Below are 19,391 nucleotides of genomic sequence, written 5' to 3'. Positions count from 1 at the left end.
GATTGATGATGATGATGATGATGAAGAATAAGACATTTATGCTCACAAAATGTTTACAGTCTTGCAATATTCATCCCAAGCGACTCTTTACATTTTAATATTAAATTCAGGAAAACAGGGTGCTTACATCAAATCTACCATCAAATATCCATACAGGACCACAGACCATAATCGGTCAGTCAGCATCAAAGAAATTCTTCACAACTGAGCATCAACGAATGGGACAAGTGAGTAAAATGCATGACAGCAGGCTAGCCCTAGCAGCTGCTATGCGATGTCCTGAAATGAGGAGACCATCAGCAGGGAGTATAAAGTGAATGTTTTAAAGACACAGGGAAGCAGACTCAATATTAAACATAATAGATAAATAATAGACTGCTGGGAGACAGCAGGGGAAGAAGAAGCAACATCTTAGCATGTGGAAATCAGTGAAGAATTTTCTTAAAGACAATAGCAACAAATAGAAGATTTGAAAACATTACTAGGCACAACAAAGAGCAAATTCAACATCATAGCAAAGGATAATTTTGGGACAGTATTGATGGGGCATTTATGTTTCTTTGCCACACCCATACACATAGATGAAATTCATCGTGATAAGCACAGATATGCATATGCACAGTCTTTCTTATTGTTCTTAGTACAGTTTTGGTTTGGAATCTTTCCATTCAGCTATCCATTCCTCTGAAAGAGTGACCACGTAGCTTTATCTGCTCACAAATATACTGTCAACTTAAATGCCCAGCGAAATGGAATGGAAAAGAAAGAGAAATCCTAAGACGAACTATGTAGAAGAAGAAGTATGTAAGGTAAGACGAAGGCCTGAGAAAAAAAGAGGAATTCAAAATGGACAGTTTAGCCATTTCTTCCGGCTTTACTCCTCACCAGCCTACAATGAGCCTGGCAATCGGGATAGACACTACTGGATATTACAGTCAGGAAAGCAAGTGATATAGACTCTAATAATTGATTTATTCAGTTTGAAAAATTGGCTCTTGGAACCCTTTTTCAGGGAGTCTTTCTACAGCCATGCACAGCTCCTAGAGGAGACATTGTGCTCTGTCGTGCTGCTCCCCAGATAGTTTTGGTCTCGGTTTGTGTTTCCCCCACTGTTTAAATACATTCAATCTGGATTCATTACACTGCTTTATATATAGAAGGAGAGTACCTCTTCCTTGGACACCGGTTCTGTAGGACTGCCATGTCCTGCTGTGCATACAATTGGCCTTGTTGCATCAGACTGAGAGATGTAGCCAAGTCAACTGGGGTGGGGGGGAGAGGGGTGTCGGGGAGGCTGCCAGTATGTATGGTGAGAAATCTGGCATATGTCTCCAGGATAATGTGCTACATCCTCAAAAAACTGTCTCTATGCTGATTTTTGAAAGGCTTTTCTTCCAAAGGTCACTTAGGATTGACAGCCAGAATCCAAGAAGAAAACTGAGGGAATGTATTGCCTTCCACACAAAGGGAGAAACACTACTAGTGAATTCACTGTCATTTCAATGATTTTTCTCTGTAGTACCTTCCAAAACAAACCCCTGCCCCCAAGAACAGAGACCAAAAAGAATTCCCCCGTTTTGTGAGATTTATTTTTCCACTTTTGGTTATGTTTCCCAAAAATGTCTAGTTGGCAAGCACAAATGTTCTCCCTAACCATCAACAAAGACTTAAGGCTTTTCCTTTCACCTTTCCTCCTAAGATTATTTTCTCAGAGATCAAAGAAGGATAATGTACTTCCTGCCTTTGATGAGAAACATTCCATGGCTTTGTCATCATAGACGATGAACAAAATGATGACCATAAGCAAATCCCTCTGGACAGCTGCCATTTCAAAACTGATGTTCTCTGCCTTTGAAGACAAAAAAACTTTAGGTGAAATATTATACTGCCCTCTCTCATTTTTTAAATGAACTATGATCTTCAGAATAGGTGGGGTGATCAATCCTCTGGAAGAAAAATTTGGAAAATTTATTTTGTCCAAAAGACAAGAGTTCTTAATGCAAGTCCTAAAAATAAAGTCCACTTTCTTTCTGTGATAGACAAATTGTACAACACAAATTCTATTTTTTTTAAAGAAGATTGGTCTCCCTTAAGTAACAGACACAGTACTCAAAATGAAAAGTAAAATCTCCATTCTGTGAGTACACCATAAACAGTATTTGTTCACATAAGTGTGGCCTAATGGAAAGAGCACAGAAGGAACGGATGCAGGAGGCCTGTGTTCAATCCCAGCTCTGCCACTTGCCTGCTATGTGACCTTAAGCAATTTACTCAATTTGTTCATGTCTCAATTTCCTCATTTGTAAAATGGGTGTCTCCCTTTCCTTTTCATTATGAACCCCCTGTGGGACAGGGACAATGTCTGATATGATTGCATTATCTCTATCTCAGCCTCTAGCAGTGTTCAATCATTCATATTTATTGAGTACTCACTGTGTGCAGAGTACTGTATGCTTGGGAGAGTACAATATAGCAGAATTGGCAGACATGTTCCCTGCCCACAACAAGCTTATAGGCTACAGGTAGAGAGAAACATTAGTATAAATAAATTATGGATACGTGCATAAATGCTGTGGGGCTGAGGGAGGGTGCAAATTCAGTAGGTACAAATTCACGAATAAGGGCGATGCAGAAGGGAGTGAGAGAAAATAGGATGTCTTAAATTATGTCTGGCACTAAGGGTTGATATGACCCTTGTGTAATGCATTTCAAACTTTTTTTAAAATTAAAACCACCCTGATGACTGAATGACAAAACTTAGCGATGGACGACACCTGAAGGAAACTTTGCAATATTCATTCATTCATTCAGTCGTATTTATTGAGCACTTACTGTGTGCAGAGCACTGTACTAAGCGCTTGGGAAGTACAAGTTGGCAACATATAGAGCTGCCCTTTCAAAGCATGGGACGAAGCCCATTGTTGTCTCTGGAAGACTGCCACTAGGTTGGTTTGATGACAAATAGATACTTAGTTAAGCTTTGGAATGACTCATCAACCAAAGATCATACCCGACAAGTACTGGGACAAACAGGCTGAACTAAGTCCAAGACTCCAACCAAGACCATATGAAGAGCTAAAAAAGCCTCTTACTTAACTCCCCACCTTCTAGATTGTGCCCAACCAAAAGCCCTATCAACTCACCTGTATTTACCTATTTACTTATCAATTTCTTTATTATTTATATCCGTTTTCTCACTCTTATCTGTGACACACTCTTCAGTACACTCCTCAAGAACCTAATAGAGTGCACATACCAGGTGCTCAATGAATACTGTTATTTCTGATACTACTGATACTTATTAAAATTAGTTAAAGTCTGGTGAATCTCCTGAGAGTGTCAGTGAGCCCTTTTGGACCTACAAGTCTCTCCCGAACAATATAGATCCATCATCTTCAAAAACAAGGATGGAACCCCATAACGCTATAACTATTTCCTTTAAACACCTTCCTTGACAGAAGTTGAGGTGTTGCCAACTTGTGAAGCTAAGGTCTTGCCTGCAAAATTAAAAAAAAAAAAAGTTACCCCTGCTGTGGTGTGCCTTGGCTGGAAAAAATAGCAAATCTAATGGTTATTCTTTAGATTCACAAACAGAGAATGGGCGCTGTCCTAAGAAGCCCACACATGATTTTCCTCAGCAACTGGAATATCAAATAAATGCCACAGGGTTTCAAAGTTGGCATCATATTAACTTTTTAAAAAAGAGGATGGAGGTCATTTTTTTCCACTGTTGGAAAAATTGTAGCTAGAATTGTCTGCAGCTGCTACTGAAGAGCATCATTGACTACTGATACCATAATTCAAATGCAACTTTATTCTACAGTGGAGCACATTGAACATTTCAATACAGTACTCTGCACATAGTAAGTGGTCGATAAATACCATTGACTGATGATCTTTTAATGCCTATGGACACAGAAAAAGTGCAGGGGGCAACATTCAGACATCCGTATGGTATCCAGAAACCTTAAAAGAGTAGTTGGCATTAAGATAAAATTTAGCCCCTGGCAACCACTAAGTATATTTGGCTGCATGAAAAGAACAATAAGTTTCTAAGATTTATGCTGTAATGCGGTTGGCACCATCAGGATGAGGAGAGACCTTGCCTGATTCCATTGCCAAGGAGCAAATCAGGACTGTGTACTGGGTTCAGTCATGTCCAACTTAATCTGCACAGTTATGCCTGCAGATGTGATGAGGAATTGGAAGTTCCAATGACTCCAATTAACTGGGAGATTCTTCTAAATCCATTGAAGTAGTATTAGTAATAGAGCAGTAGTAGTACATGTAATAGTATTTAATATGTGCTCACTATATGCAAAGCCCTATTCTAAGCACTGGGACAGAAGTGCACAAATAAGACATAAACATATTCGTTGGCCCACAGGGGCTCATGATTTAAGAAAAAGATGGTGAGAGAGTTGGTGACAGATGCAATAAGGAAGGAGGAAACAGAAATATAAAATACAAGGAGAAGGTTAAATATGACAGAAGGAGCAGGATTTCAGAATTTTTATGGTTCAGATCAGTTATCACAGAATTCAGAGTTGTGGCCATGGCAGTGACCTTTTCAGTGTTCTAAAATTATGGTACTCATTATGCGCTTACTATGCCAATCACTGCTTTAAAAGCTGGGGTAAATACAAATTAATCAGGTTGGACACAGTGCCTGTTCCACATGGAGTTCACAGACTAAGTATGAGGAAGTAGGATGAAATTTATGCTAAGAAGCTATAAGAAGGTATAATTATGCTTGGAAAGTTGAAATAAAATGCATGGTGCAACTGTGGCATCAAGTGCATAGTAGACTGCTCTTTTCACAGAAAACGCTCCATAAATTCCATTGATTGACTGAAGTATGAATTCAAATTGGAGGTCTATATACTAATTTCAGTATTCAACCTTCTCTGAACTTGGTTGCCACATCTGGGTTTCCATTTGTAATATCAAGTAGCAAAAAAGATGTCAGGCAATGTGGTCCTGGAACAGAAACTCCAACAGCATTAAAACAATGCTTGTTGCGGGTCATCTTTGCTGGGTGGGACAGGTGAAGGGAATGTGTGACCGAAACAGACCCAAATAACTGCTTTAAAATGAGTGGAAGTGAGAGAACTATAAACAGGGAGGATAGAAAAAACATTTAAAAATACAATAAACCAAGACCTCAGATGATGTGACATACCCTTAAAGAGTTGGGAACTGCCAGCAGACAGACGAGTCTGACATTTAGCTGTCACAAATGAGTAATTCGCTCTAAGTTCAGGACTCAAGAAAATCATGAAACCAAGAGGAAGACAAGACAATGGCACCAGAGGCTGTTGGTAATGCATGCAATAAGTGCAGCAAGAGAAAATCTTTCTTCACAGATGATGAAAGGTTTGGCATTATGCATTCATCTCCTCAGCAATATTTATACACAGTGGTAAAATCTTAACTTCAGGAGTCTCATCTTCAAACAGCAAAACAGAGGTATTTACATCTATCTAAGACATTTATGGACTGAAATTCTTAACTATTATTATTATTACAAATAATAATAATAGTGTTTGTTAAGCACTTACTATGTACTGTACAAAACACTAGGGTAGTTGCAAGAGGATCAGGTCCCACATGGGACTCAGTATAAGCAGGATGGAGAACAGAATTGATATTGAATTCCTATTTTGCAGATGAGGCATAGAGAAGTGAAGTGACTTGGGCAAGGTCACACAGCAGAGCCGGGATTAGAATCCAGGTCTTCTGACTCCCAGGGCCATGTTCTTCCAACTAGGCAATGCTGCTTCTCTAAATTCTCTGAATTAGAGAAGCAGTGTGGCTCAGTGGAAAAGAGCATGGGCTCTGGAGTCAGAGGTCATGGGTTCAAATCCTGGCTCCGCCACTTGTCAGCTGTGTGACTTTGGGCAAGTCACTTAACTTCTCTGGGCCTCAGTTACCTCATCTGTAAAATGGGTATTAAGACTGTGAGCCCCCCGTGGGACTACCTGATCACCTTGTAACCTCCCCAGCACTTAGAACAGTGCTTTGCACATAGTAAGTGCTTAATAAATGCCATCATTATTATTATTAATTGCAAAGGTATCAGTGGAAGGAACAGCTGGACATTCACAACCTCTAACAATTAATATAGTTTAAAAATATTAGAACAGGGCTTATTTTCAAAGACCTTTTTCCATGTTCTTATTCTTAGTCCACAGAATACTGCTTTCATAGATAAAGTCTTAAAAATACTATGCCCACAACTAACAGACTTTTTAATTCTTCTCAAACAATGGCTTATAACGAAGACTTTGCAAACCTAATATAGGAAATCTTAATTGTTTCATAGTCAACTTCTATTTCTATTATTTTATTGTCTCTAGCCAGGTCTCCAGAATTCAAGCAAATGCAGAACTGAGACAATCTTCAGAATCACTGACATTTGTAAGTGGTGAATGAAGATGAATTTGGACTCCAATTCACCAGGTGCTGAGAGCAAAATTGGATGAATGATCTGAAAGTTGTTTAATTCAACAAAGATTATGGATCCAAGGGGAATAGTGTGTTAGATAAAAGCAAATATTGCTGTTAGTCTGTTTCAGTAGTATGTATTTCAAGAGAAAACTTATACTGGGCATTTGGGAAGTACAGAATGGAGTAACACATTCTCTTCTGGTAGGACAAATATAAAAATATTTACAACTAGGATCAAAATAAATACTTTGAGCAAACAATGTGCAGGAAGGTTGTTTATCAAAGTAAAGAAAATCACAGTGCTTTTCTTTGGGTTTAGTTGTATCTTATTCATGCTTCATAATTACCCATCAGTCACACCTGATGAGGTCATTGGGCTACCATGGAAGGATAGTTTTTCTAACCTGGGGAGATTTCACATTCTTCTAATGGTTCTTGCGCAAAAGAAGATTGAAACAAGGGCACCAGTTATAGTTTGATTTTACTGCCCAAACAAACTACTTTTGATAGATAATCCAGCCAGCATTCATTCAGAATTTCATTGTGCCAGTCTTATCCTTGTGCCTGAAGGTAACTAAGAGACACATTTATTATGAGATTCATATTCACAACTCGTCAGGCTTTGAAGATTACCCTAATTACCCATGCCCTTAAAACATAATTCAAGGGTTTGAATTTCAAATGACAAGGATCTTTATGTTCTGGAATCTGGGCTTATTAGACAATTCTTTCTTTATGGCCTATCATCCTCCCTTGTGTTAGTTGAGATTGTTTTGTTTCTCACTCCTGTGATTGCATCTGGAGAAGGCTAAGGCTGCCCAAATTTTCACTGGGCAAGGCAGGGTAGGGGTTTTCACTGGGTCATTGATCATTTGATTTGCAAGAGATTTTTTGCTGTTCCTCTGTTCTTTTGGAGTTTTGCCAAAGAGAATACTGGGTGATAGCCATATGGGGGGTGGGGTGGAATTGAGGTGTTCGTCTTAGACTAGTGCAATTCTGTGGTTGTTTCTTAAATCTGTGCCCAGTGGTACTCATTACCTGGAATGAATTTTGCAAATTGAAAGAGACCAATTTCTAGCTTGCACATTTAAACAAGCTCTATGGCTTAATAAACACATAGAAATACTTTTAATAAACATTTTCTTTTCCTTTAGAATGACACTATTACATTCTACCAGTACTAGAACATGCAATGCAAACAGTAGGTGCTCAGTATATATTGATTGATTCGATTGAAAAGAAGTTATCAAAATAGTCTATTGGGTTGTTTCAGGATGTAAAATAGAGGGGAAATTTTAAATTGCCAGAAATAGCACATGCATAACAGATATAATAAAGGGTAGGGGGATTTTCAATCTTTCAAATAGTATATTTTAATCAGATTTTGCTGAATATTATTCAATTGGTATTTGCAAGGTCTGAGTGCCATGGAATAATTCTTGGTATTATCAAAAAATCTCAAAGTGTGTTTTTTCATTTATAGAATTGGTTATCTCTGGCATTGGAAGTGGAAATGCAGGATGGCATCATCTTTCAAGCAAATAGGAAAAAAAAGAGTGATGACACAGAGACTGTCATAGGAACTGGGGAATGTTAGGTGCAGAAGTGGAGGGCAGAGGCTGGAGATCTCCCCTGCTTTCTCCCACTTCAAAGCCTTATTGAAGGTACATCTCCTCCCAGAAGCCTTCCCTGATTAAGTACTCCTCTCCTCTTCTCCCATTCCCTTCTGTGCTGCTCTTACTTCCTCCTTCATTCATCCTCCCTCCCATTCCCACAGCACATATGTATATAACCATATCAATTATATATATATATATATGTCTGTAATTTATTTATTTATCTATTTATTTATATTAATGTCTGTCTCCCCCTCTAGGCCATGAGCTCGTGGTGGGCAGGAGCATGTCTGTTTGCTATTATATTGTACTCTCTCAAGTGCTTTGTGTTTTGCACACCGTAAGTGCTCAGTAAATATGATTGAATGAAGGAATGAATCTGAAGACCATGGGGAGATGAGCAACCAGTGTGACTGATACTGATGAATGTAGGTGGACCATGCAATCAATCAATCAATCAATCATTCTTATTGAGATCTTACTTTGCACAGAGCAGTGTACTAAGCATTTAGTAGAACACGATACAACAATATTACAGATATCTTCCCTGCCCATAATGAGTTTAAAGTGTAGAGGGGGGAGAGAGACATTAATAACTACTGCAGACAAATAGAATTGGTGGTGGAGGGGCTAATCACTTTCAAAAGCCAGGTTATTTTAAGGGTCAGGTTGGTAGACATAGCTGATGAGAACTGGGAATGAGAAACAGGAGAAACAACAGCCCTCTTGTTCTGCCTTGTTGCCTTGAGCCAGACAAACACAAGGCTGGCAGGGGAATCAGTGGCCATGGCAAGGGGCAAATCATGCTGCCTGTAACAAATACTATCCATGCTCAGTAAAAGAGGAAATAGTGATTATAGTGCTGATCTACTTAACACTGCTTTCCTAGTGTCAGATCCTTTTACCAGGGATAAAGACCTGGGAAATTTAGTTTTTTTAATTAATACCATTTCTAAGTGATTATGTGCTAAGTGCTGGGGTTGATAGAAGATAATCAGATCATGAAGAGTCCTTGACCACTTAGGGCTTACAACTGGAGAGAAAGGGAGATCAGGTATCATCCCCATTTTACAGATAAGGGAATTGTGGCACAGATAAAATTAAGTGGAATTCCCAAGGGCACACAGCAGACCAGTGGCACAGCTGGAATTAGAACCCAGATTTTTTTTATTTCTAGACCTACCTGTGCTCTTTCCACTAGGCCATGCTACCTTGAGTAATCTTTTTAAACTCAGACACCTAGAAGACACCTGACTTCCCTGGGCCTCAGTTACCTCATCTGGAAAATGGGGATGAAGACTGTGAGCCCCACGTGGGACAACTTGACTGCCTTGTAACTACCCCAGTGCTTAGAACAGTGCTTGGCACATAGTAAACGCTTAACAAATACCATAATTATTATTATTACTGGATCATATTCACCTCCAATGCTTGCAATAGTACCATACAACAGAGTTTGGTAGTCATGTTCCTTTCCCACAAAAAGCTTACAGTCTAGAGGGAGAGCTTACACACAGAAAATCCTTTCTGAACCCTAAGGATGATAGGGATGTAATAAATAGAATTGAAAAAAAATACTTAATACAGCTAGAATTGCTTGCATTGATTTTAGGTTGTATCCTGAAATTGTTAAGGTCAACTGTATGATTTCACTTAGCTCCATGTAAGTTCCCTTTAAATACTAAGCACCTGGACACATGCTTATTAGGTTTGTATTAACATTTGAAATATGAAGTAGAAGATTTGCACGTGCCCCATAAATATAAAAGTTATAAACAATGCAGTGTTGTTTATGTGAATTAAGAGATCTGAGTCTAGACCTGAATGTACTCATAAGGGGCAATAATTCGTAAGGGGAACTGTTAACTGCCAGCATTTGCTACCGGTCTTAAATTGAGGCATAAGGAATATCTAAAGATGCCATTTTCAGTATAAGTGTCTGCTAAATTAATTGCAAACATTCATGTCATCTATGGCCATATGAGAAGTTGAGGGATGTTGTTATGGTTAATTACCTGGCCTTAATTGTTTCGCATATAATCACTACATGAAATATTTCCCAAGTAATTTTCAGAGGCAGGTTAATTAGGGTGCATTGATTAGGGTGCAGTGACATTTTGTGAGTTGTCAAAGCCTCCATTAATGAGTTGGTCAAAGATACAGAACCAGATATGGTTGCTTCCCCACTGAAATCACGATTATAAATCATTCAGTTGCCACTTTCCCCAGCCAAATTGTTCCTGGCTTCTCCCCATTGATACCTTACAGTTTGCCCATGCAGCACTAGTTAACAGAATCATTGTCCTGGATCTGGTTTTCATCACTCTTGCTTGTTTATTCTTCTCTAGGTCCCCACCTCTTTCATTAGCTTCTTACTCTTGCCCACTCCCCTTTCATTCCTTACTCTTCCGAAGCACTGGTCTTGCCTACATTTTCCTTTGCTCTACCCTAACCCAATTTTATTTCCTCCTCTATCTGCCTCCTTTCTCTACATTTTATGCACCATTATGACAAAATACCTCAACAGTCAACAATTGTGGTATTTGTTAAGTGCTTGATGTGTACCCGGTATTGCACTAAGCACTGGGGTAGACAGAAGATAATCGGTTGGACACAGTTGGTATCATTACTATGAGTGCCCCACTCTAACTTAGAACATTGTCAGCATATCTGCTAAGGGGCACAGTTAAAGTAAGAAGTCAAGACTCTCAAAGCCCCAAATCCCTTCTAGAATCCTTTAAAAAAACACCTCCCACAGAAAGCATTCCATCACTAATCCCCACCCTTGACCAGGTTGTCCAATTAAGCACCCTGCATCTTTATTAGATTGTAAAACTCTGACTGATTTTTTGATAGGAAAGGCCTGATTGTGCTGCCAGAAGAACTATGTCATCTAAACTTATTCATTCCAATTCTTTCAACCTCTCTTTCAAATCACTGCCACGGAAACAATGGTCTATATATGATTTCATGGCACATATTCTGCTGTTCTAATGTCATATCTTTTTACATTCTTAACAGTTTCAGCACCCTTAGAAACAGATAAACATTCCCACAGTATAGCACAGTCTAAAGGAGAATCACCTAAAATAGATGAGTATACTTCTCCTACTTCATAATATTTGTTGTCAATGTACAGAGAACCGGTCCCTTTAATTTCATTCTGCCTGAGGTTTTCATGCTCACCTGAATTTTCAGTTTGACATTAAAACTTTTTCACCCCTAAATGGTAGTGATGCTATCCATCCCCTTTCTCTCATTCAGTCATCTGATTATATGCTTAACGCTTACCTAAATACATCAGCCTAGCCGTGCATCTGACCTTACAGAAATCTACATCAATAACCATTCAAAATACACAGAAAATATGGGGCATTATAAAAAAGAATTCTTACTAATAAAGGTGGTGTTGAAATACTTTGTTGACAGTTATAGGAGACTGATTAAGGCTTATTAATGCCCATAACTTCCATCCAAACCTCAAAGCTGGGGCAAACAGTCCAAGGGAACACCTTGGTTCAACTGCTCATTAGGTGTACTTCATATTTAAAGATAGTGTCACTGACAAGAATGCTTTCCCATGAGTGTGAAGTGAATTAGAAGAATGATGCAGTACTGATGCACTTGGTGCCATTTCCATTTATTCCACTTGGTCTCAAAATGCCCTTGAAGTTTCTGAAGGAAAAGAGTTATTTCTTGAGTGCAGCATACCTGAGAGTCAGTCTGCTGAAGTCACTTTACAAAATTCAGCTGCCACGCCACATTGTCTGAGGTGGGGGTACTTCACTGCATCCTTAAGGCATTTCTGTTCTCACTCTCACACTCTGCTTTGGGTCATCCTATTTCAGTTTGCAGTGCAACTACTGATTGAATATTTTACTGATCACTAGTGATATGATCACTCACCCCACCTTCAAAACCTTATGATGATGGTATTTTTTAAGCACTTACTATATGCCAAGCACTGTTCTAAGATCTAGGGTAATAATAATAATAATGATGGCATTTGTTAAGCGCTTACTATGGGAAAAGCACTGTTCTAAGCGCTGTGGGGGATACAAGGTGATCAGGTTGTCCCACGTGGGGCTCACAGTCTTAATCCCCATTTTACAGATGAGGTAAGTGAGGTTTAGAGAAGTGAAGTGACTTGCCCAAGGTCTCAAAGCAAACATGTGGGGGAGCACGGATTAGAACCCATGACCTCTGACTCCCAAGCCCGGGCTCTTTCCATTACACCATGCTGCTTCTCTATAAAAAGCATTATCTCCTCCAAGAGGCCTTCCTTAACTAAGCCCTCATTTCCTCTTCTCCCATGCCCTTCTGTATCACCCTTGCATTAGATTTGCACCATGTATTCACTCCTCCCTCAGCCCCACAGCACTTATGTTCATATCCATAATTTATTTATTTGTATTAATGTCTATCTCCCGCTCTAGACTGTAACCTCGCTGTGGGCAGGAAATGTTTTCTACTGACTTTATGATATTGTACTCTCCTCAGTTTCTATTACAGTGCTCTGCACACAGTAGCGGTTCAATAAATACAACTGATGATAGATTGATCGACTGCTCTAAGTCTACACACATGTCCAATTCAAGAAAGTTGCATTAAGGTAAAAATGGATCAAAAGCAAGTGGACTGATTTCATTCAAGCTGATGGTGTCTCTATTTTGTCATTAACATTAGGAAATATGTGTAGATGATATTATGGAATTGCTTAAGAAGCCAGACCTAACATCTGTGATAGGCCCAGGTCTTGTACTTTTACCTGTCCTTTTGGGTAGAACATTAATTTGACCTGAAACTTGTGTGAACTTCTTAGCTGAAGGGGCAAGCGTGGCTGAGTTGTTTGATTTCTTAAGTTATCTATCTTGGAGTTGTGATCAATATATAAAATGAGGCTGTGTATTATAGCTCATACAACTTGTGTAATACAACTTGTCATAATACAACTTGTGTATTATACCTCATGATGCTATCTCGGATACATATGAACAGTAGGTTATTTATAATTCCCGTACACCTTTGTTTTGAAGCTGTTCTCATGTCAATACTGTATTCCCCTCTTATCCTAATGCAGATGTAAAAGGTTGTATTCTTTTCTTATTTTGCAATTCACAGACATCTTAGAGAGTACCTGAAAACTCAAATACTATATTTATCTTCCTTTTATATAATATTTCCTTGTATAGCACCCATAAGACTACTGGAGGCATTAGCTTTATATTATTATTGTTAAGGTTGCCCTGATCCTAATGAATCTAATCCCCAAGTATCAATTCCCCCTCTAGACTGTTAGCTTGCTGTAGGTAAGGAATGTGTCCACTTATTGTCTGTCATATTTTACTCTCCCAAGCATGTAGTACAGTGCTCTGCACATAGTAAGCACTCAATAAATATGATTGACTGTCTGACTGACTGACAGGAAAATCCCATCCCCCTGGAATTGGAAGACAGGAACAAAGCCTCCAAACTTTTGAAAGGTTTGGAAGGGTGTGCCGATTTGGATGAGGGAGGAACTCCTAGCAGCAACTATGTACTCCTGGTTTTGCTGTTGTTGCTGAATAATTACTTATGGAATCACTTATTATGGAATATGCTGGGTTAGATACACGGTTGTGAGATTGGACAGAGTCCTTGTCCCCCACTGCGCTCAGTCAGGCTATTTTATCCCCAATCAATCATATTTATTGAGCACATACTATGTGCAAAGTACTGCATGAGAAGCAGTGTGGTCTAGTGGGAGAAGCAGCATAGCCTAGTGGATAGAGCATGGGTCTGGGGGTCAGACAGTCCTGGTTTCTAATCCTGATTCCAACACTTGTCTGCTCTGTGACCTTGGGCAAGTCACTTAACTTCTCTGTGCCTCAGTTACCTTATCTGTAAATTGGGGATCAAGACTGTGAGCCCTAGGTAGGACATTTTATGTGACCAAACTCATTAGCTTGTATCTACCCCCAGAACTTAGTACAGTGTCTAGTATCTAGTAAGTGCTTAATAAAAATCATAATGAACCCCCCCCAAAAAGCATTTGAGAGAGTACAGTATGACAGATTTGGAAGACTTTCTTTCTGCTTACAAGGAGCTTTCAATCTAAATGGGGCGACTAAGGCCCAGGGAAGTTAAGTAACTTATACATCATCACACAATAAATAGGTCAGGAATGTTGTTGGGATTCTAACCTGGGTCACCCCACTTAGAATTCTTCTGCTATCCTACTGTCCCATTTTCATGGCTGTATTTGCTATTTCAATTCTTAACCCCTTCCAGAACTCCCAAACGAAAGAAAACGTTGTTACCACGTGCTGGCTGCAGATATTGTAATTTTGGTGCCAAAAGTTAATTTAGAGAATTCATCCAAGATTAGTTATAAAGTTTAAGATTGTAAATAAATTCCTGTCCCTAAACAGCACAGGTTTTCTGGGCAACAAGTACAACTTAGAGCCTATAAAAGGAAAAGAAACTAAAGCAGAACTAGAACATTGGACTTCTGCATATTTTCAACATGTAATCACTCTCTTGGTAATATTGAAAAAACTATACGGAGCAGCATTTTTTCCAGGAACATCTGAAAGACAAAAAATGTTGTATGAAAAAAATCAATGGACTCTCCTAAACTTTCAGCTTTCCGTTTTTCATTCCATTCCCAGATATTCTTTTTACTGTACTCAATTTTTTTTTCTCTCTGAGTCAACAAGTCCTGGATCCATTTTTGCACCAGCCTTATCTCATAACTTCAGGATAGCAATGCTTCAGGTAACAAGTTCCCTAAATGGGGGGTGGTGAAGCTTATGTTAAAAAAAAAAAAAGAAAAAGTTTTCATTTTCAAAAGTTGGGAAACTGTTCTAAGCCTTTGCATTGGTTAAGTGTGGGCAGTCCCTGAAGGCAATGCAAGATTTGGCATCTCAGGAGAGCACATTAGCACAGGTTTCAGCACACTTGGTTTGACAGTTTATAAATCTCACACTTTATACGATCAGATAGAACTGCCCTAATTTTTCTTCATTAGCAATTCCCACCATTTACATCACCAAGGTAGGTGTTCTTGGAAGTCAAGGATTGCTGATTCTATCTCAAAATTCTTAGTTGGTATCTATCCAGATAATGCAAAGCGTAGGCTAAACCTGCCTAAGGCAAGTTTACTTTTGATAGAAATTTTTCACTGGCTCCAGAGATAAAGGTGGGTGGCCGAGGCAAGGATTTTCCATGAGAAAGGCTAAGCTCCATGGGTGTGAACTAATTTATGTATGATATCATTATGTAATGCAACCTACCACAGTAACGTCATACAGAATGTGAGGCTATTCTTCCCTGCTTCAAAATAACCAAATGTCTGAAGCAGGCCCTGGCCTGACAGAAGTGAAGATCCGATGGGGCCCTGTAAATTTCATGCTTATAAAAGAATATTACATGATTATGGTTATTATTATTCGTAGTAATATTAATATCTGCAGTGACAAAATTAATTATAGCATTCAGATCAGTATTATTAGTAGTAGTAATAATAAATGATAATAATAGTTGTGGTATTTGTTAATTGCTAACGTGCTAACAAGCGCTTAGTACAGTGCTCTGCACACAGTAAGCGCTCAATAAATACGATTGATGATGATGTGCCAAGTTAATCGGGCCAGTCACGGCCCCCATCCCACGTGGGTTCAGATGGAAAATGGAGATTAACATTGTTCACCCTAAGTAGGACAGTAACTGAGCACAGGCCTGTGAGTCAGAAAAACCTTTGTTCTAATCCCACTCTGCCACTTCTCTCCTGTGTGACCTTAGGCACGCCAATTAACTCCTCTGTGCCTCAGTTGCCTTATCTGTAAAATGGGGATTAAGACTGTGAGTCCCTTGCAGGACAGGCACTGTGTCCAACCCAATTTGCTTGTCTCTACTTCAGCTTAGTACAGTGCCTGGTACGAAATAAGCACTTAAGATAAACCATAAAAACATAAAACAAAAAAAAAACCTGATTATCTTGAATCTTCCATAGAGCTTAGTACAGTGCCTGGCACTTCTTAAGCACTTAACAAGTACCATAAAACAAACAAAGTAACAAACAAGTGATACAGCTGGGATTAGAATTCTTGTCCTTTGACTTCCAGGCATGTGGTTTTGCCACTGGGTCACAATGCTTCTCAATACACAATGACCAATCATTTAAAAGGTTAAATGCTTTTTTAATCAACTGCAAATTAAATTAGTCAATTGCACATTACATTACTAGTTAATGGTTCAATGGGTGTTAAAATACCTTTATATTTGGACTTCTGATGAACACAGATTTTGAATATGGATATTTCAAGAGTTGTTTTTGTATTTGCTAGATGAGGAGAGCTCAAAAATATAGTTGATCTTAGGGTAAAACCCCAGGGAAGACTAAAGACATTCTTTCTTCTTTGGCTGTTATACGAAAGCCAGCTGTCTACAGAACTATAATTCTTCTGGATGAGGAATAAGCTATTCAGAGCCAAATGGATTCTGGGTGGCTTCAGAGAACAGCTTAGGGAAGAACCTGCAACAAAGGAATTTTCAAGCGCTTAATCTAGTAAGGAAAATTATTTTGTTTCTAAGAATCTTTGGCAAATTCCTATATTGCTCTGAGTTGCCAAAATGGTAGAGCTTGCCAGCATTGGACAACTGACATATCCAACTTCTGAGTAAAATATTTTTTAGCTGACCCTTATGTTGCCAGTTCACTTGAAAAATAATATAAAGTTGCATATTGCCCACAAACATTTGAAAAATATGTGTGAATTATCAGCATTAATGTTGACATTTTGGGTACCACTCAGTGAATTTTTAAGTTCTAATTACTTCCTCCCATTTCAAGGAGATGTAGAGGGCTAGTGGAAAGGCGAGCAGACCTGCAAGTCAGGAGACCTGAGTTCTAATGCCAGATCCACCACTTGGACCTACCGCCACTCTGGACCAATCACTTAACTTCTCTGTGCCTTTATTTCTTCATCTGTAAAATGGGTATTTAATACCTGCTCTCCTTGGCCCCATACACTGTGCACCCCATTTGGGACAGGGATTGTGTGTGGCAAACCTGCTTATCTTGTATTTACTCCAGGGCAGTGCTGGGCACAAAATAAGTCCATAACAAAAACCATTTTTAGGATTACCAGTGCTATTTTCTGGTGTCAGTTTCCCTCCTCTCATTCCACCATTCTCACTAAGCCTGGAACACTTCTGTTTTGGCCCAGATACACAAGGAGGTTTAAGCTACATTAAATAATGTAGAAAGGACAATTTCCTCATCCAACTTGAACCTGAAATGCTTGTTTTAGTGCTAATAATAGAAACAGTCTAGATAGTTTAATCCTCTTCACACTAATGAATTTTTAGCAATGAAAATAGTATTTGAAATATAATTTTTCAAAAGCGTGACATGGAGAATTTCCCCAAAATCTTGAAATGTGTTTTAAACATGAAATTTGCCCTTTCCCTCTAAAATTACATCTATCTTCTGGTCTTTTTTATAATTACTATTATTATTATGGTACTTAACTACTTGTCAAGGCATTTACTATGTGCCAAGCACTGTACTAAGCACTCGGGTTGATCACTGCGGTAGGATAATCATGTTGGAAACAATCCCTGTGTCCCACATGGTGCTCACAGTCTAAATAGATGTTTACAGATGAAGAGGCTGAGGTTTAGAGAATTTGAGTGATTTGCCCGAAGTCACACAGCAGACAAGTGGCAGAGTTTTCATGGAGTCTTTATATTTTTCCTTTGTGTTGACACCCTAGCATGCAATTTGAATCTGGAGACTTCCAGATTTACAATCTAAACTGATATTCCTGAACATAAATATTTCAGAAGCTGTGGGGAGGAATGGGATGAAGGACAGGATTTGGGTTAATTCTGAAATAGAGAAAAAAAGTTTAAGAATTCTAATTGTAAATAATTAACCTATGCCAGAGATAACTGGGGAGAGTAATGACTGGAAAGTGTGTATAATCCTCTAGCCTTAAAATTTAGTTTATGGAAAGTTACAGAAGCATCAGGAGAAATTCAAACTTAAATTCTATCTTTTCAGTGTATCATAATGGTGAAACATCCCCCTTTAAGGACCATTGCTAAAATTTACCTAACAAAAATGTAAAAGCTCTGATTTCTATATCCCTTAGCCTTTAGAAGATGATAATGATGACGATGATGGCATTTGTTAAGCGCTTACTATGTGCAAAGCACTGTTCTAAGCGCTGGGGAGGTTATAAAGTGATCAGGTTGTCACACGAGGGGTTTACAGTCTTCATCCCCATTTTACAGATGAGGTAACTGAGGCACAGAGAAGTTGTGACTTGCCCAAAGTCACTTAATAATACTTTATAAAATGCAAAGGCTGTTGAAGAAGGTTAAAGCAACCAAACCTTTACAAAATGGAATGCAAAATCACCTTTGAGAGATGTGCATCCTACTAGGAAGTGTCTGGTCTTTGGAATCAAGAAACGAAGGTTCTAATCTGGGCTCTGACATTGCCTGCTGTGTTCTTGGGCAACCACTCAACTTCTCTGTGCCTTGGTTTAGTCATCTGTAAAATGGGGCTAAGATACATCTTCTCTCTCCCCCTTAGACTGTGAGATCCAGATGGAGCAGGGACTGTATCTCATCTGCTTATATTCAATCTACCCTGTGCCTGGTATGTAAAAGTGCTTAACAAATATTATTATTATTAATATTGTTATTATGATCATCATTATTATTATTATTACATGATGTGGAAGTGAAAATGTTTGGATTGCCTCAAAGTCCCTTCAACCTGCAACCTAGGTGGCTTTAAGACAACTTAAGAATGGTAGATCATTGATTGATTTAACAAAGCAACTCAAAAAGTAATTGAATGGAAAACAAGAGTAGGTGCGAGGGTAATGAAGGTAAGAATGAAATTCAAGACCTCATTTCACCATCTGGTAGTCTTGGACATTTACTTTCTTAGTAGGATGTTCTGGGCCACACTTTGAAAGGAAAGTATTGCCATATTTATGGTTTATTGGGGATATCAGGGACCACAAAACTACCAATAAAGACAAGAATGTAGATCTTACCCAGTTTGGTACAACAAAAGTTCCTTTGATGCAATCAAACCTATAGTGTTCAGTGTCTCTGCATTCATATCCCACAGGACAGGGTTTAAGGCTGCAGTATCCTCCATCTTGAATGATTTCTTAGAAATATAAAAAGAAGATGAACGTGAAAAATACACCATTCATATAGAAATAAATATATGCAGACAATTCGAAAGAGCTATTGGGTTTTGTTTTTAGTTCATATTTCATTGAGCCTTCCCAACTGATGCTAACTAGTGGAATATTC

This window comes from Tachyglossus aculeatus, chromosome 12 (assembly GCF_015852505.1).
Source record: "Tachyglossus aculeatus isolate mTacAcu1 chromosome 12, mTacAcu1.pri, whole genome shotgun sequence".
Classification (NCBI taxonomy): domain Eukaryota; kingdom Metazoa; phylum Chordata; class Mammalia; order Monotremata; family Tachyglossidae; genus Tachyglossus; species Tachyglossus aculeatus.
Note: the sequence above shows the minus strand (reverse complement) of the source record.